At 39.1% G+C, this 15,185-nt stretch overlaps 1 non-coding gene across 1 annotated transcript; it reads left to right on the top strand.

Moving 5' to 3' along the window:
• The first annotated feature begins 243 nt into the window (after positions 1 to 243).
• On the top strand, positions 244 to 350 carry LOC114893555. The gene has a single exon (XR_003792972.1). It is a non-coding gene; the product is annotated as a U6 spliceosomal RNA (small nuclear RNA).
• Positions 351 to 15,185: the final 14,835 nt, after the last annotated feature.

Here is a 15,185-nt window from a genome sequence, read left to right on the forward strand (position 1 = left end):
ACGACACCTGAGGGACAGGGCTGATTGCCGGCATACCCAAGGTTGAGACAGGGCCAAAGGCAGTGCCAACAACAGTGTACTTTGTGAGCCCACATAACAAGTGACAGGTGACACAACAGAGCACACTCACCAATGAACAGCTCTGGCAGAGGAATACCCAGTGGCTCCTCTCCCAGTGGGAGTGCTCCAATCCCACCTACCTCACACTGCAGCTTAAAAACGCAGTTTAGAAATGGATCTGGTGTGCTCGCTTCAGCAGCACACATACTAAAATTGGAACGATACAGAGAAGATTAGCATGGCCCCTGCGCAAGAATGACATGCAAATTCGTTTAGCATCCCATATTTTTGGCAGCTCTATTTACAATAGCCAGGATATGGAAACAACCTAAGTGTCCATTGACAGATGAATGGATAAAGAAGATGTGACACATATATACAATGGAATATCAGCCATAAAAAGAAATGAAACTGAGTTATTTGTAGTGAGGTGGATGGACCTACAGTCTGTCATACAGAGTGAAGTAAGTCAGAAGGAGAAAAACAAATACTGTATGCTAACACACATATATGGAATCTTAAAGAAAAAAAAAAACCAGTCTGAAGAACCTGGGGCAGGACAGAAATAAAGATACAGACGTAGAGAATGGACTTGAGGACACAGGGAGGGGGAAGGGTAAGCTGGGACGAAGTGAGAGTGGCACGGACATATATACACTACCTAACGTAAAACAGATAGCTAGTGGGAAGCAGCCGCATAGCACGGGGAGATCAGCTCGGTGCTTTGTGACCGCCTACAGGGGTGGGATACGGAGGGTGGGAGGGAGACGCAAGAGGGAGGAGATATGGGGATATATGTATATGTATAGCTGATTCACTTTGTTATACAGCAGAAACTAACACACCATTGTAAAGCAATTATACTCCAATATTGTTAAAAAAAAAAAAAAAAAAGAAATGGATCTGGGGGCTTCTACCCCAACAACTAGGGAACAGACCCAGCCCCTAACAGGGCAGTGACAACCACAGAGCAAAAAGGAGCCCCTGCTCACTTGTCACTCAATATTCAGTGCAGGCTCTGGTCACCACAACTCCAGTCAAGCCTCCTGTCAAGGGGATAATGGCCAGCATACATTGAGGAAAGAGGTGGCAGTCATCCACACTAAAAATAGCCCTTGCACCAAAAAATATTAAACCCACACAAGCTACACAGGGATGCTCCCACATAAAAATAGCCCTCCAAGACCACAGCAGATAATTGTTTCTCTTAAACTCATACAGCAAGAGGAATATAAGTAAAATGAAGAAGCAGAGGAACCTCTCCCAATTAAAAAATCAAGAGAATTCCCCTAAAAGAACAATGAAACAGACCTCTTCAGTCAAACAGACACTGAGTTCAAAAAGGAGATAATGAAAATACTGAAGGAATTAAGAAGCACTATTGACAGAAAGGCAGATTACTGTAAAAAGGAACTAGAAACTATAAAGGGGAACCAAGAAAAATTAGAAAATTCATTCACCAAGATGAAAGCTGAGCTGAAGTCAATGAATAGCAGAATTAATAATGCAGAAAAACAAATAAGTGATCTGGAAGATAGAATAATGGAAATCACCCAATGAGAATCACAAACAGAAAGCCAAATTAAAAAAAAAAAGCAATATAAGAGACCTATGGGATAATATAAAACATTCCAATCTATACTTAAAGGGGATCCCAGAAGGAAAAGAAAGAGAAAAGGGGATTGAAAATGTATTTGAAGAAGTTATGACTGAAAACTTCCCAAACGTAAAAAGGAAACAGATTTCCAGGTACAGGAAGTACAGAGGGTTCCAAACAAGATAAATCCAAACAGACCTACACCAAGACATATTACAATTAAAACGGAAAAACTTAAAGAGGATTCTAAAGGCAGCAAGAGAAAAACAGAGTTAAGCCTTCATAAGGCTATGAGCTGATTTCTCTAAAGAAACACTACAAGCTAGAAGGGAGTGGCAAGATATATTCAAAGTCCTGGAAGGGAAAAATCTGCAACCTAGGATACTCTACTGAGCAAGATTATCATTTAGAATAGGAGAGAGAAAGAATTTTTCAGACAAGCAAAAACTAAAAAATTACAGCAATACTAAACCTATTCTAAAGGAAATATTGAAAGGTCTTCTCTAAATAGAAAAGAAGTAAGAATCAATATGGAAGAGAAAATCACAATTAGAAAGTAAATCACTCAAGCCAGTACACAGGTTAAAAAAAAAAATTCAAAAAACTTCTGTGAAAGTGATGATAACCACAATAAACAACAAAAGGATGAACATGAAGAAGGTAAAGAGGACATGAAAATCATAAAATGTGTGGCAGGATAGTAAGAAAATGTAGATTTTTTTTTCAAGAATGTGTTTGAGCCTATGAGACTACCAATCTAAGGCAATTAGATATAGGAAGGGGTTAACATACTTGAAAAACAGAGTAACCACAAATCAAGAACATACAATAGATTCTCAAAAAGAAGAGAACATAAGTATAATACAAAAGAAAATCATCAAACCACAAAAGGAAAAACAGAAGGAAAAAGAAAAGGACAAAGCAGAAATATAAAATCAATGGGAGGGGCTTCCCTGGTGGCGCAGTGGTTGAGAGTCCGCCTGCCGATGGAAAAAAATCAACGGAAAAACAAGCTTTAAAATGGCAATAAGTACATATCTATTAATAATTACCTTAAATTTCAATAGATTAATGCTCCAATCAAAATACATAGAGTGGCCGACTGGATAAAAAACAAGAGTCTACAATACGCTGCCTACAAGAGACTCACTTTAGGGCAAAGGACACACAAAGATTGAAAGAGGGTATGGAGAAAGCTTTTTCATGTAAATGGAAACGACAAGAAAGTGAGAGTCACAATATTCATATCAGACAAAACAGACTTTAAAACAAAGGCTGGAGGGGAAAAATGGCAGAAGAGTAAGACACGGAGATCACCTTCCTCCCCACAGATACATCAGAAATACATCTACATGTGGAACAACTCCTACAGGACACCTACTAAACGCTGGCAGAAGACCTCAGACCTCCCAAAAGGCAAGAAACTCCCCACTTACCTGTGTAGGGCAAAAGAAAAGAGAAGAAACAGAGACAAAGAACAGGGACGGGACCTGCACCTCTGGGAGGGAGCTGTGACGGAGGAAAGGTTTCCACATACTAGGAGCCCCTTCGCCGGCGGAGACTGCTGGTGGCGGAGGGGGGAAGCTTCAGAGCCGCGGAGGAGAGCACAACAACAGGGATGCGGAGGGCAAAGCGGTGAGATTTCCGCACAGAGGATCGGTGCCAACCGGCACTCACCAGCCCGAGAGGCTTGTCTGCTCACCCGCCGGGGCGGGTGGGCGGGGCTGTGAGCTGAGGCTCCGGCTTCGGTCGGAGCCCAGGGAGAGGACTGGGGTTGGCAGCGTGAAGACAGCCTGAAGGGGTTAGTGCACCACGGCTAGCCGGGAGGGAGTCCGGGGAAAAGTCTGGACCTGCCGAAGAGGCAAGAGACTTTTTCTTCTCTCTTTGTTTCCTGGTGCGCGAGGAGAGGGGATTAAGAGCGCTGCTTAAAGGAGCTCCAGAGACGGGCACGAGCCGCGGCTAAAAGCGCGGACCCCAGAGACGGGCGGGAGACGCTGAGGCTGCTGCTGCCGCCACCAAGAAGCCTGTGTGCGAGCACAGGTCACTATCCACATCTCCCCTCCCGGGAGCCTGTGCAGCCCGCCACTGCCAGGGTCCCGGGATCCAGGGACAACTTCCCCGGGAGAACGTACGGCGGGCCTCAGGCTGGTGCAACGTCACGCCGGCCTCTGCCGCCGCAGGCTCGCCCCGCACTCCGTGCCCCTCCCTCCCCCCGGCCTGAGTGAGCCAGAGCCCCCAAATCAGCGGCTCCTTTAACCCCGTCCTGTCTGAGCGAAGAACAGACGCCCTCCGGCTACCTACACGCAGAGGCGGGGCCAAATCCAAAGCTGAGCCCCTGGAGCTGTGCGAACAAACAAGAGAAAGGGAAACCTCTCCCAGCACCCTCAAGAGCAGCGGATTAAATCTCCACAATCAACTTGATGTGCCCTGCATATGTGAAATACCTGAACAGACAACAAATCACCCCAAATTGAGGAAGTGGACTTTGGGTGCAAGATTTATTATTTTTCCCCCTTTTGCTCTTTTTGGGAGTGTGTATGTGTATGCTTCTGTGTGAGATTTTGTCTGTATAGCTTTGCTTTCACCATTTGTCCTAGGGTTCTATCCGTCCGATTTTTTGGTTTGTTTTTACTTAAAAAAATGTTTTTTCTTAATAATTAGTTTTTATTTTAATAACTTTATTTTCTTTTATCTTTTTCTTTCTTTCTTTCTTTCTTTCTTTCTTTCTTTCTTTCTTTCTTTCTTTCTTTCTCTCTCCCTTCCTTCCTTCCTTCCTTCTTTCCTTCCTTTCTTCTTTTTCTCCCCTTTATTCTGCGCCATGGGACGAAAGGCTCTTGGTGCTGCAGCCAGGAGTCAGGGCTCTGCCTCTCAGGTGGGAGAGCCAACTTCAGGACACTGGTCCACAAGAGACCTCCCAGCTCCACATAATATCAAACAGTGAAAATCTCCCAGAGACCTCCATCTCAACACCAGCAGCCAGCTTCACTCAACGACCAGCAAGCTACAGTGCTGGACATCCTATGCCAAACAACTAACGAGACAGGAACACAACCCCACCCATTAGCAGAGAGGCTGCCTAAAATCATAATAAGTCCACAGACACCCCAAAACACACCAACAGACATGGACTTGCCCACCAGAAAGAAAAGATCCAGCCTCATCCACCAGAACACAGGCAGTAGTCCCCTCCACCAGGAAGCCTACAGAACCCACTGAACCAACCTTAGCCACTAGGGACAGACACCAAAAACAACGGGAACTACAAACCTGCAGGCTGCAAAAAGTAGACCCCAAACACGGTAAGATAAGCAAAATGAGAAGACAAAAAAACACAGCAGTTGAAGGAGAAAGATAAAAACCCACCAGACCTAACAAATGAAGAGGAAATAGGCAGTCTACCTGAAAAAGAATTCAGAATAATGATAGTAAACATGATCCAAAATCTTGGAAATAGAATAGACAAAACGCAAGAAACATTTAACAAGGACCTAGAAGAACTAAAGATGAAAAAAGCAACAATGAACAACATAATAAATGAAATTAAAAATACTATAGATGGAATCAATAGCAGAATAACTGAGGCAGAAGAACGGATAACTGACCTGGAAGATAAAAGAGTGAAAATAACTACTGCAGAGCAGAATAAAGAAAAAAGAATGAAAAGAAATGAGGACAGTCTCAGAGACCTCTCAGACAACATTAAACGCACCAACATTCGAATTATAGGGGTTCCAGAAGAAGAAGAGAAAAAGAAAGGGACTGAGAAAATATTTGAAGAGATTATAGTTGAAAACTTCCCTAATATGGGCAAGGAAATAGTTAATCAAGTCCAGGAAGTACAGAGAGTCCCATACAGGATAAATCCAAAGAGAAATATGCCAAGACACATATTAATCAAACTGTCAAAAATTAAATACAAAGAAAACATATTAAAAGCATCAAGGGAAAAACAACAAATAACACACAAGGGAATCCCCATAAGGTTAACAGCTGATCTTTCAGCAGAAACTCTGCAAGCCAGAAGGGACTGGCAGGACATATTTAAAGTGATGAAGGAGAAAAACCTGCAACCAAGATTACTCTACCCACCAAGGATCTCATTCAGATTTGATGGAGAAATTAAAACCTTTACAGACAAGCAAAAGCTGAGAGAGTTCAGCACCACCAAACCAGCTTTACAACAAATGCTAAAGGAACTTCTCTAGGCAAGAAACACAAAAGAAGGAAAAGACCTACACAAACAAACCCAAAACAATTAAGAAAATGGGAATAGGAACATACATATCAATAATTACCTTAAATGCAAATGGATTAACTGCTCCTACCAAAAGACACAGACTGGCTGAATGGATACAAAAACAAGACCCATATATGTGCTGTCTACAAGAGACTCACTTCAGACCAAGAGACACATACAGACTGAAAGTGAGGGGGTGGAAAAAGATATTCCATGCAAATGGAAACCAAAAGAAAGCTGGAGTAGCAATTCTCATATCAGACAAAACAGACTTTAAAATAAAGACTATTAGAAGAGACAAAGAAGTACACTACATAATGATCAAGGGATCGATCCAAGAAGAAGATATAACAATTGTAAATATTTATGCACCCAACATAGGAGCACTGTACATAAGGCAAATGCTAACAGCCAGAAAAGGGGAAACCGACAGTAACACATTCATAGTAGGGGACTTTAACACCCCACTTTCACCCATGGACAGATCATCCAAAATGAAAATAAATAAGGAAACACAACTTTTAAATGACACATTAAACAGGATGGACTTAATTGATATTTATAGGACATTCCATCCAAAAACGACAGAATACACATTCTTCTCAAGTGCTCATGGAACATTCTCCAGGATAGATCATATCTGGGGTCACAAATCAAGCCTTGGTAAATTTAAGAAAATTGAAATTGTATCAAGTATCTCTTCCGACCACAACATTATGAGACTAGATATCAATTACAGGAAAAGATCTGTAAAAAATACAAACACATGGAGGCTAAACAATACACTACTTAATAACGAAGTGATCACGGAAGAAATCAAAGAGGAAATCAAAAAGTCCCTAGAAACAAATGACAATGGAGACACGATGACCCAAAACCTATGGGATGCAGAAAAAGCAGTTCTAAGAGGGAAGTTTATAGCAATACAATTCTACCTTAAGAAACAGGAAACATCTCAAATAAACAACCTAACCTTGCACCTAAAGCAATTAGAGAAAGAAGAACAAAAAAACCCCAAAGTTAGCAGAAGGAAAGAAATCATAAAGATCAGGTCAGAAATATATGAAAAAGAAATGAAGTAAACGATAGCAAAGATCAATAAAACTAAAAGCTGGTTCTTTGAGAATATAAACAAATTGATAAACCATTAGCCAGACTCATCAAGAAAAAAAGGGAGAAGACTCAAATCAATAGAATTAGAAATGTAAAAGGAGAAGTAACAACTGACACTGCAGAAATACAAAAGATCATGAGAGATTACTACAAGCAACTCTATGCCAATAAAATGGACAACCTGGAAGAAATGGACAAATTCTTAGAAATGCACAACCTGCCAAGACTGAATCAGGAAGAAATAGAAAATATGAAGAGACCAATCACAAGCACTGAAATTGAAACTGTGACTAAAAATATTCCAACAAACAAAAGCCCAGGACCAGATGGCTTCACAGGCGATTTCTATCAAACATTTAGAGAAGAGCTAACACCTATCCTTCTCAAACTCTTCCAAAATATAGCAGAGGGAGGAACACTCCCAAACACATTCTACGAGGCCACCATCACCCTGATACCAAAACCAGACAAGGATATACCAAAGAAAGAAAACTACAGGCCAATATCACTGATAAACATAGACGCAAGAATCCTCAACAAAATACTAGCAAACAGAATCCAACAGCACATTAACAGGATCATACACCATGATCAACTGGGGTTTATTCCAGGAATGCAAGGATTCTTCAATATACGCAAATCAATCAATGTGATACACCATATTAACACACTGAAGGAGAAAAACCATATGATCATCTCAATAGATGCAGAGAAAGCTTTCGACAAAATTCAACACCCATTTATGATAAAAACCCTCTAGAAAGTAGGCATAGAGGGAACTTTCCTCAACACAATAAAGGCCATATATGACAAACCCACAGCCAACATCATCCTCAATGGTGAAAAACTGAAAGCATTTCCACTAAGATCAGGAAGAAGACAAGGTTGCCCATTCTCACCACTCTTATTCAACATAGTTTTGGAAATTTTAGCCACAGCAATCAGAGAAGAAAAAGAAATAAAAGGAATCCAAATGGGAAAAGAAGAAGTAAAACTGTCACTTTTTGCAGATGACATGATACTATACATAGAGAATCCTAAAGATGCTACCAGAAAACTATTAGAGCTAATCAATGAAATTGGTAAAGTAGCAGGAGACAAAATTAATGCACAGAAATCTCTGGCATTACTATACACTCATGATGAAAAATCTGAAAGTGAAATCAGAAAACACTCCCATTTACCACTGCAACAAAAAGAATGAAATATCGAGGAATAAACCTACCTAAGGAGACAAAAGACCTGTATGCAGAAAATTATAAGACAATGATGAAAGAAATTAAAGATGATACAAATAGATGGAGAGATATACCATGTTCTTCAATTGGAAGAATCACCATTGTGAAAATGACTCTACTACCCAAAGCAATCTACAGATTCAATGCAATCCCTATCAAACTACCAATGGCATTTTTCACAGAACTACAAAAAAAAATTTCACAATTTGTATGGAAACACAAGAGACCCCCAATAGCCAAAGCAATCTTGAGAACAAAAAATGGAGCTGGAGGAATCAGGCTCCCTGACTTCAGACTATACTACAAAGCTACAGTAATCAAGACAGTATGGTACTGGCACAAAAACAGAAAGATAGATCAATGGAACAGCATAGGAAGCCCAGAGACAAACCCACGCACATATGGTCACCTTATCTTTGATAAAGGAGGCAGGAATGTACAGTGGAGAAAGGACAGCCTCTTCAATAAGTGGTGCTGGGAAAACTGGACAGGTACATGTCAAAGTATGAGATTAGAACACTCGCTAAGACCATACACAAAAATAAGCTCAAAATGGATTAAAGACCTAAATGTAAGGCCAGAAACTATCAAACTCTTAGAGGAAAACATAGGCAGAACACTCTATGACGTAAATCACAGCAAGATCCTTTTTGACCTAGAGAAATGGAAATAAAAACAAAAATAAACAAATGGGACCTAATGAAACTTCAAAGCTTTTGCACAGCAAAGGAAACCATAAACAAGACCAAGAGACAACCCTCAGAATGGGAGAAAATATTTGTAAATGAAGCAACTGACAAAGGATTAATCTCCAAAATTTACAAGCAGCTAATGCAGCTCAATAAAAAAAAAAACCAAACAATCCAATCCAAAAATGGGCCCAAGACCTAAACAGACATTTCTCCAAAGAAGATATACAGACTGCCAACAAACACATGAAAGAATGCTCAACATGATTAATCATTAGAGAAATGCAAATCAAAACTACAATGAGATATCATCTCACACCAGTCAGAATGGCCATCATCAAAAAATCTAGAAACAATGAATGCTGGAGAGGGTGTGGAGAAAAGGGAACACTCTTGCACTGCTGGTGGGAATGTGAATTGGTACAGCCACTATGGAGAACAGTATGGAGGTTCCGCAAAAAAGTAAAAATAGAACTACCATATGACCCAGCAATCCCACTACTGGGTATATACCCTGAGAAAACCATAATTCAGAAAGAGTCATGTACCAAAATGTTCATTGCAGCTCTATTTACAATAGCCAGGAGATGGAAACAACCTAAGCGTCCATCATCGGATGAATGGATAAAGAAGATGTGGCACATATATACAATGCAATATTACTCAGCCATAAAAAGAAACGAAATTGAGCTATTTGTAATGAGGTGGATAGACCTAGAGTCTGTCATACAGAGTGAAGTAAGTCAGAAAGAGAAAGACAAATACTGTATGCTAACACATATATATATGGAATCTAAGAAAATAAAATGTCATGAAGGACTTAGGGGTAAGACAAGAATAAAGACACAGACCTACTAGAGAATGGACTTGAGGATATGGGGAGGGGCAAGGGTAAGCTGTGACAAAGGAAGAGAGTGGCACGGACATATATACACTACCAAACGTAAAATAGATAGCTAGTGGGAAGCAGCCGCATAGCACAGGGAGATAAACTTGGTGCTTTGTGACCACCTAGAGGGGTCGGATAGGGAGCGTGGGAGGGAGGGAGACGCAAGAGGGAAGAGGTATGGCAACATATGTATATGTATAACTGATTCAGTTTGTTATAAAGCAGAAACTAACACACCACTGTAAAGCAATTATACTCTAATAAAGATGTAAAAACATAAAAAACAAAGGCTATAGCATTTCCCTGGTGGCACAGTGGTTAAGAATCCACCTGCCAATGCAGGGGACACGGGTTTGAAGCCTGGTCTGGGAAGATCCTACATGCTGCAGAGCAACTAAGCCTGTGTGCCACAACTACTAAGCCTGCGCCTTAGTGCTCGTGAGCCACAACTACTGAGCCCGTGTGCCACAAGTACTGAAGCCCATGCCTAGAGCCTGTGCTCTGCAACAAGAGAAGCCACAGCAATGAGAAGCCCATGCACCACAACTAAGAGTAGCCCCCACTTGCTGCAATTAGTGCACAGCAACGAAGACCCAATGCAGCCAAAAAGAAAATAAAAATAAAAAATAAAAGGCTATAAAGAAGGACACAATGTAATGACAGAAGGATCAATGTAAGGAGAGGATATTACACTCATCAGCATATATGCACCCAATATAGGAGCACCCAAATACATAAAACAAATACAGCAGACATAAAGGGAGAAACTGATGGGAGTACTATAATAGTAGGAGAGTTTAACACTCTACTTACATCAATAGGCATATCTACAGACACAAAATCAATTAGGCAACAGAGATCCTAAATGATACAACAGAACAGTTAGACTTAATTGATACTTTCAGGACATTACATCCAAAAAAAGCAGAATACACATTCTTTTCAAGTGCACATGGAACATTCTCTAGGATTGACCACATACTAGGGCACAAAACAAGCCTCAACAAATTTAAGAGTATAGGAATTATTTCAAGCGTCTTTTCTGACCACAATGACATGAAACTAGAAATCAACCACAGAAAAAGAAATGAGAAAAAAATAATTACATGGAGACTAAACAACATGCTACTAAAAAACCAATGGATCAAGAAGGAAATCAAAGAAGAAATTTTAAAATACCTTGAGGCAAATGAAAATGAAAATACAACCATACAAAATCTATGGGATGCAGCAAAAGCAGTTCTTAGAGGGAAGTTCATAGCGATACAGGCCTTCTTTAAGAAACAAGAAGAATCTCAAATAAACAAAATAACTCACCACATAAAAGAATTTTTTAAAAAAGTCCACAGAAGGAGATAATAAAGATTAGAGAGGAAATAAGTAAAATAGAGATTAAAAACAATAGAAAAAAGGAATAAAACCAAAAACTGGTTCTTTGGAAGGGTAAACAAAATTTATATACCTCTGGCCAGGCTCACCAAGAGAAAAGAGAAGATCCAAGTAAACAAAATGAAAGAGGAGAAATCACAACTGATACTGCACAAATACAAAAAAAAAAGAAAGAGAGAGAATATGATGAACAATTATTTGCCAACAAATTCAGCAACCTAGAGGAAATGGACTACTTTCTAGAAACATACAACCCACCAAAACTGCATACAACCCACCAAAACTGCATCAAGAAGAAACACATAACTTGAAGAAATGAATCACTAGAAGTGAAATAGAATCTGTAATTTAAAAAAATCCCTGCAAACAAAAGTCCAGGGCCAGATGGCTGCACAGGCAAATTCTACCCAATATACAAGGAAGAACATATACCAATCCTTCTCAAACTCTTCCAAAAGACTAAAGAGGAAGGAACACTCCCAAAAACATTCTATGAAGCCATCATCACCCTGATACCAAAACCAGACAAAGACACCACAAAAAGGAAAATTACAGGCCAATATCTTTGATGAATATAGATGCAAATATCCTCACCAAAATATTAGCTAACCGAATCCAACAACACATAAAAAAGATCATATACCAGTTGAAAGATCATCCAACCAGTTGAAAGTTGGATTCAACCAGAGTCACAAGGATGGTTCAACCTATGCAAATCAATCAGTGTGATACACCACATGAACAAAAGAAAAGATAAAACCACATGATCATCTTAAAAGATGAAGAAAAAGCATTAAATAAAATTCAACACCGATTTACGATAAAAACTCTTACCAAAGTGGGTGTAGAGGGAACATATCTCAACATACTAAAAGCTATTTATGACAAACCCACAGCCAATATAACACTCAAAAGTGAAAAGGCGAAAGCCCTCTCACTAAAATCTGGAACAAGACAAAGATGCCTACTCTCCCCACTTCTCTTCAAAATAGTACTGGAAGCTCTAACCACAGCAATCAGACAAGAAAAAGAAATAAAACGTATTCAAATTGGTAGGGAAGAGGTAAAATTGCCATTATATGCAGATGACATTATAGTATATACAGAAAACCCTAAAGACTCCACACAAAAACTGCTAGAACTGATAAATGAATTCAGCAAGGTAGCAGGATCCAAGATTAACATACAGAAATATGTTGCATTTCTTTAAACTAACAATGAAATATAAGAAAGGGAATGTAAACAAACAATCCCTTTTAAAACTTCTGCAAAAAATAAAATAAAATACTTAGGAATAAACCTGACCAAGGAGGTGAAAGAGTTATACACTGAGAACTATAAAACATTGTTAAAGGAAATTGAAGATGATTCAAAGAAATGGAAAGATATCCCATACTCTTAGATTGGAAGAATTAATATTGTTAAAATGGCCATACTACCCAAAACAATCTACAGACTTAATGTGATCCCTATCAAATTAGTCAGAACATTTTTCACATAACTAGAACAAATAATCCTGAAATTTGTATGGAACCATAAACAACCCAGAATTGCCAATCCTGAGGAAATCTGAGGAAAAAGAGCAAAGCAGGGGGCATAACTCTCACAGACTTCAGACAATAATACAAAGCTCCAGTAATCAAAACAGCATGGTATTGGCACAAAAACAGACTTATGAATCAATAGAACAGAACAGAGAGCCCAGAAATAAACCCACACACCTACTGTCAAGTAGTCTTCAACAAAGTAGGCAAAAATATACAATGGAGAAAAGACAGTCTCTTCAGCAAGTGGTGTTGGAAAAGTTGGACACCCTCATGTAAGTCAATGAAGTTAGCACACACCCTCACAGAACACAGAAATATAAACTCAAAATGGCTTAAAGACTTAAATATAAGACATGACACCATAAAACTCCTAGAAGAGAATGTAGGCAAAACATTCTCTGACATAAATTGTAGCAACGTTTTCTCAGGTTAGTCTCCCAAGGCAAGAGCAATAAAAGCAAAAATAAACAAATGGGACCTAATGAAACTTAGAAGTTTCTGTACAGCAAGGAAACCAGAAACAAAATGAAAAGACAACCTACGGACTGGGAGAGAATATCTGCAAAAGATTCAACTGACAAGGGCTTAATTTCCAAAATATACATAAAGCTCATAAAACTCAATAACAAAAACAAACAACCCTCAAAAAATGGGCAGAAGACCTAAACAGACATTTCTCCAAAAAAGACATACAGATGGTCAATAGGCACATGAAAAAATGCTCATCATTGCTAATATTTATTAGAGAAATGCAAATCAAAGCTACAATGAGGTACCACCTCACACCGGTCAGAATGGCCGTCATTAAAAAGTCTACAAATAATAAATGTTAGAGAAGGTGCAGAGAAAAGGGAACCTCTTACACTGTTGGTGGGAATATAAATTGGTGCAGCCATTATGGGAAACAGTATGGAGGTTGCTCAAAAAACTAAAAATAGAGTTGTCATATGATCCAGCAATTCCACTCCTAAGCATATACCCAGACAAAACTATAATTCAAAAAGATACATGCACCCCTATGTTCATAGCAGCACTATTTACAATAGACAAGACATGGAAACAAACTAAATGTCCATTGACAGATGAATGAATAAAGAAGATATGGTACATAAATACAATGGAATATTACTCAGCCATAAAAGGAATATTACTCAGCCATAAAGAATAATGTCATTTGCAGCAATACGGATGGACCTAGAGATTATCATATTAAGCAAAGTAAGTCAGAAAGAGAAAGACACCATACGATATCACTTATATGTGGGATCTAAAACACAACACAAATGAACATATCTACGAAACAGAAACAGAATCACAGACACAGGGAATAGACTTGTGGTTGCCAAGGGGGAGGGAGGGTGGGGCAGTGAAGGATTATAAACTATCAATAGTATATATAGGATGGATAAACAACAAGGTCCTACTGTATAGCACAGGGAAATATATTCAATATCACATGATAAACCATAATAGAAAAGAATATGGAAAAGAATATATATATATACATGTTTAACTGAGTCACTTTGCTGTACAGCAGAAATTAACACATTAAAAATCAACTATACTTCAATAAAAATTTTTTTAAAAAAGAATATTCTAATAGGGATACAGGATTTAAAATAATATCATCATGCTCCCTGACCACTGATATGCCCACAGATGGGAATGTGACCCAAACTAGCCAACCCTTCCCTAGGATTTCATAATCTGATGGTAGGAAAAGAAACAGTCTCTTACTTCTGGGGTTGCTAAATGTGGTTAGTTTAAGCCTGAAATTGTTGCAGTGATGTCGCTTCCCTATATCTTGCCCTGTACCCAATGTCTGGTTGAATCCAACCTAAAGAGTGAGAAAGTGGGGCTAGCTCAGCTGGAGAAGCATCACACAGAAAGCAAGAGTGACAGAAACTGGACAGCTCTATGCGAACCTTGAAGATGGCCCTACTCCCAGACTTTGCAGTTACGTGAACCAATAAATTTCTTTTGCTTAAGCCACTGTTTGACTTTGAGTCATTTCAAACTCAAAAAATCCTGAGTTGGATTCACTACACCTACATCTAACGGTCAGTCTTAAACTCCAGATAACATGCATAATTTTGTGGTTCTTCAGGAATCCTCATCTCTCTTGCAGCCTCTACCCATTTGGCATAGACTTTGTAAGCTGGAGACAAAGTTTTACACTTCACTTCGTAAACACAGATTTTATACTAGTCAGCTATATCTTCTATACTGCATGAAACCCAGATTAAAATTCACAAGAGGTCAAATATGCCCTTCAGTGATGCCTGCATATGTGGGAGGATAGAATAAGCCATTTGGGGAGACGAGAAAAATACTCACATGATCCCTGGCAATCTCTTTTGGACTCTAAAAATCCTCTGGGGCTATATGTTAATAGAAATATTAAAATTCAAACACTATCAAATCTT

The sequence above is a fragment of the Monodon monoceros genome, unplaced genomic scaffold (genome assembly GCF_005190385.1).
Source record: "Monodon monoceros isolate NGI ecotype Baffin Bay Population unplaced genomic scaffold, NGI_Narwhal_1 Super_Scaffold_12, whole genome shotgun sequence".
Taxonomy (NCBI): domain Eukaryota; kingdom Metazoa; phylum Chordata; class Mammalia; order Artiodactyla; family Monodontidae; genus Monodon; species Monodon monoceros.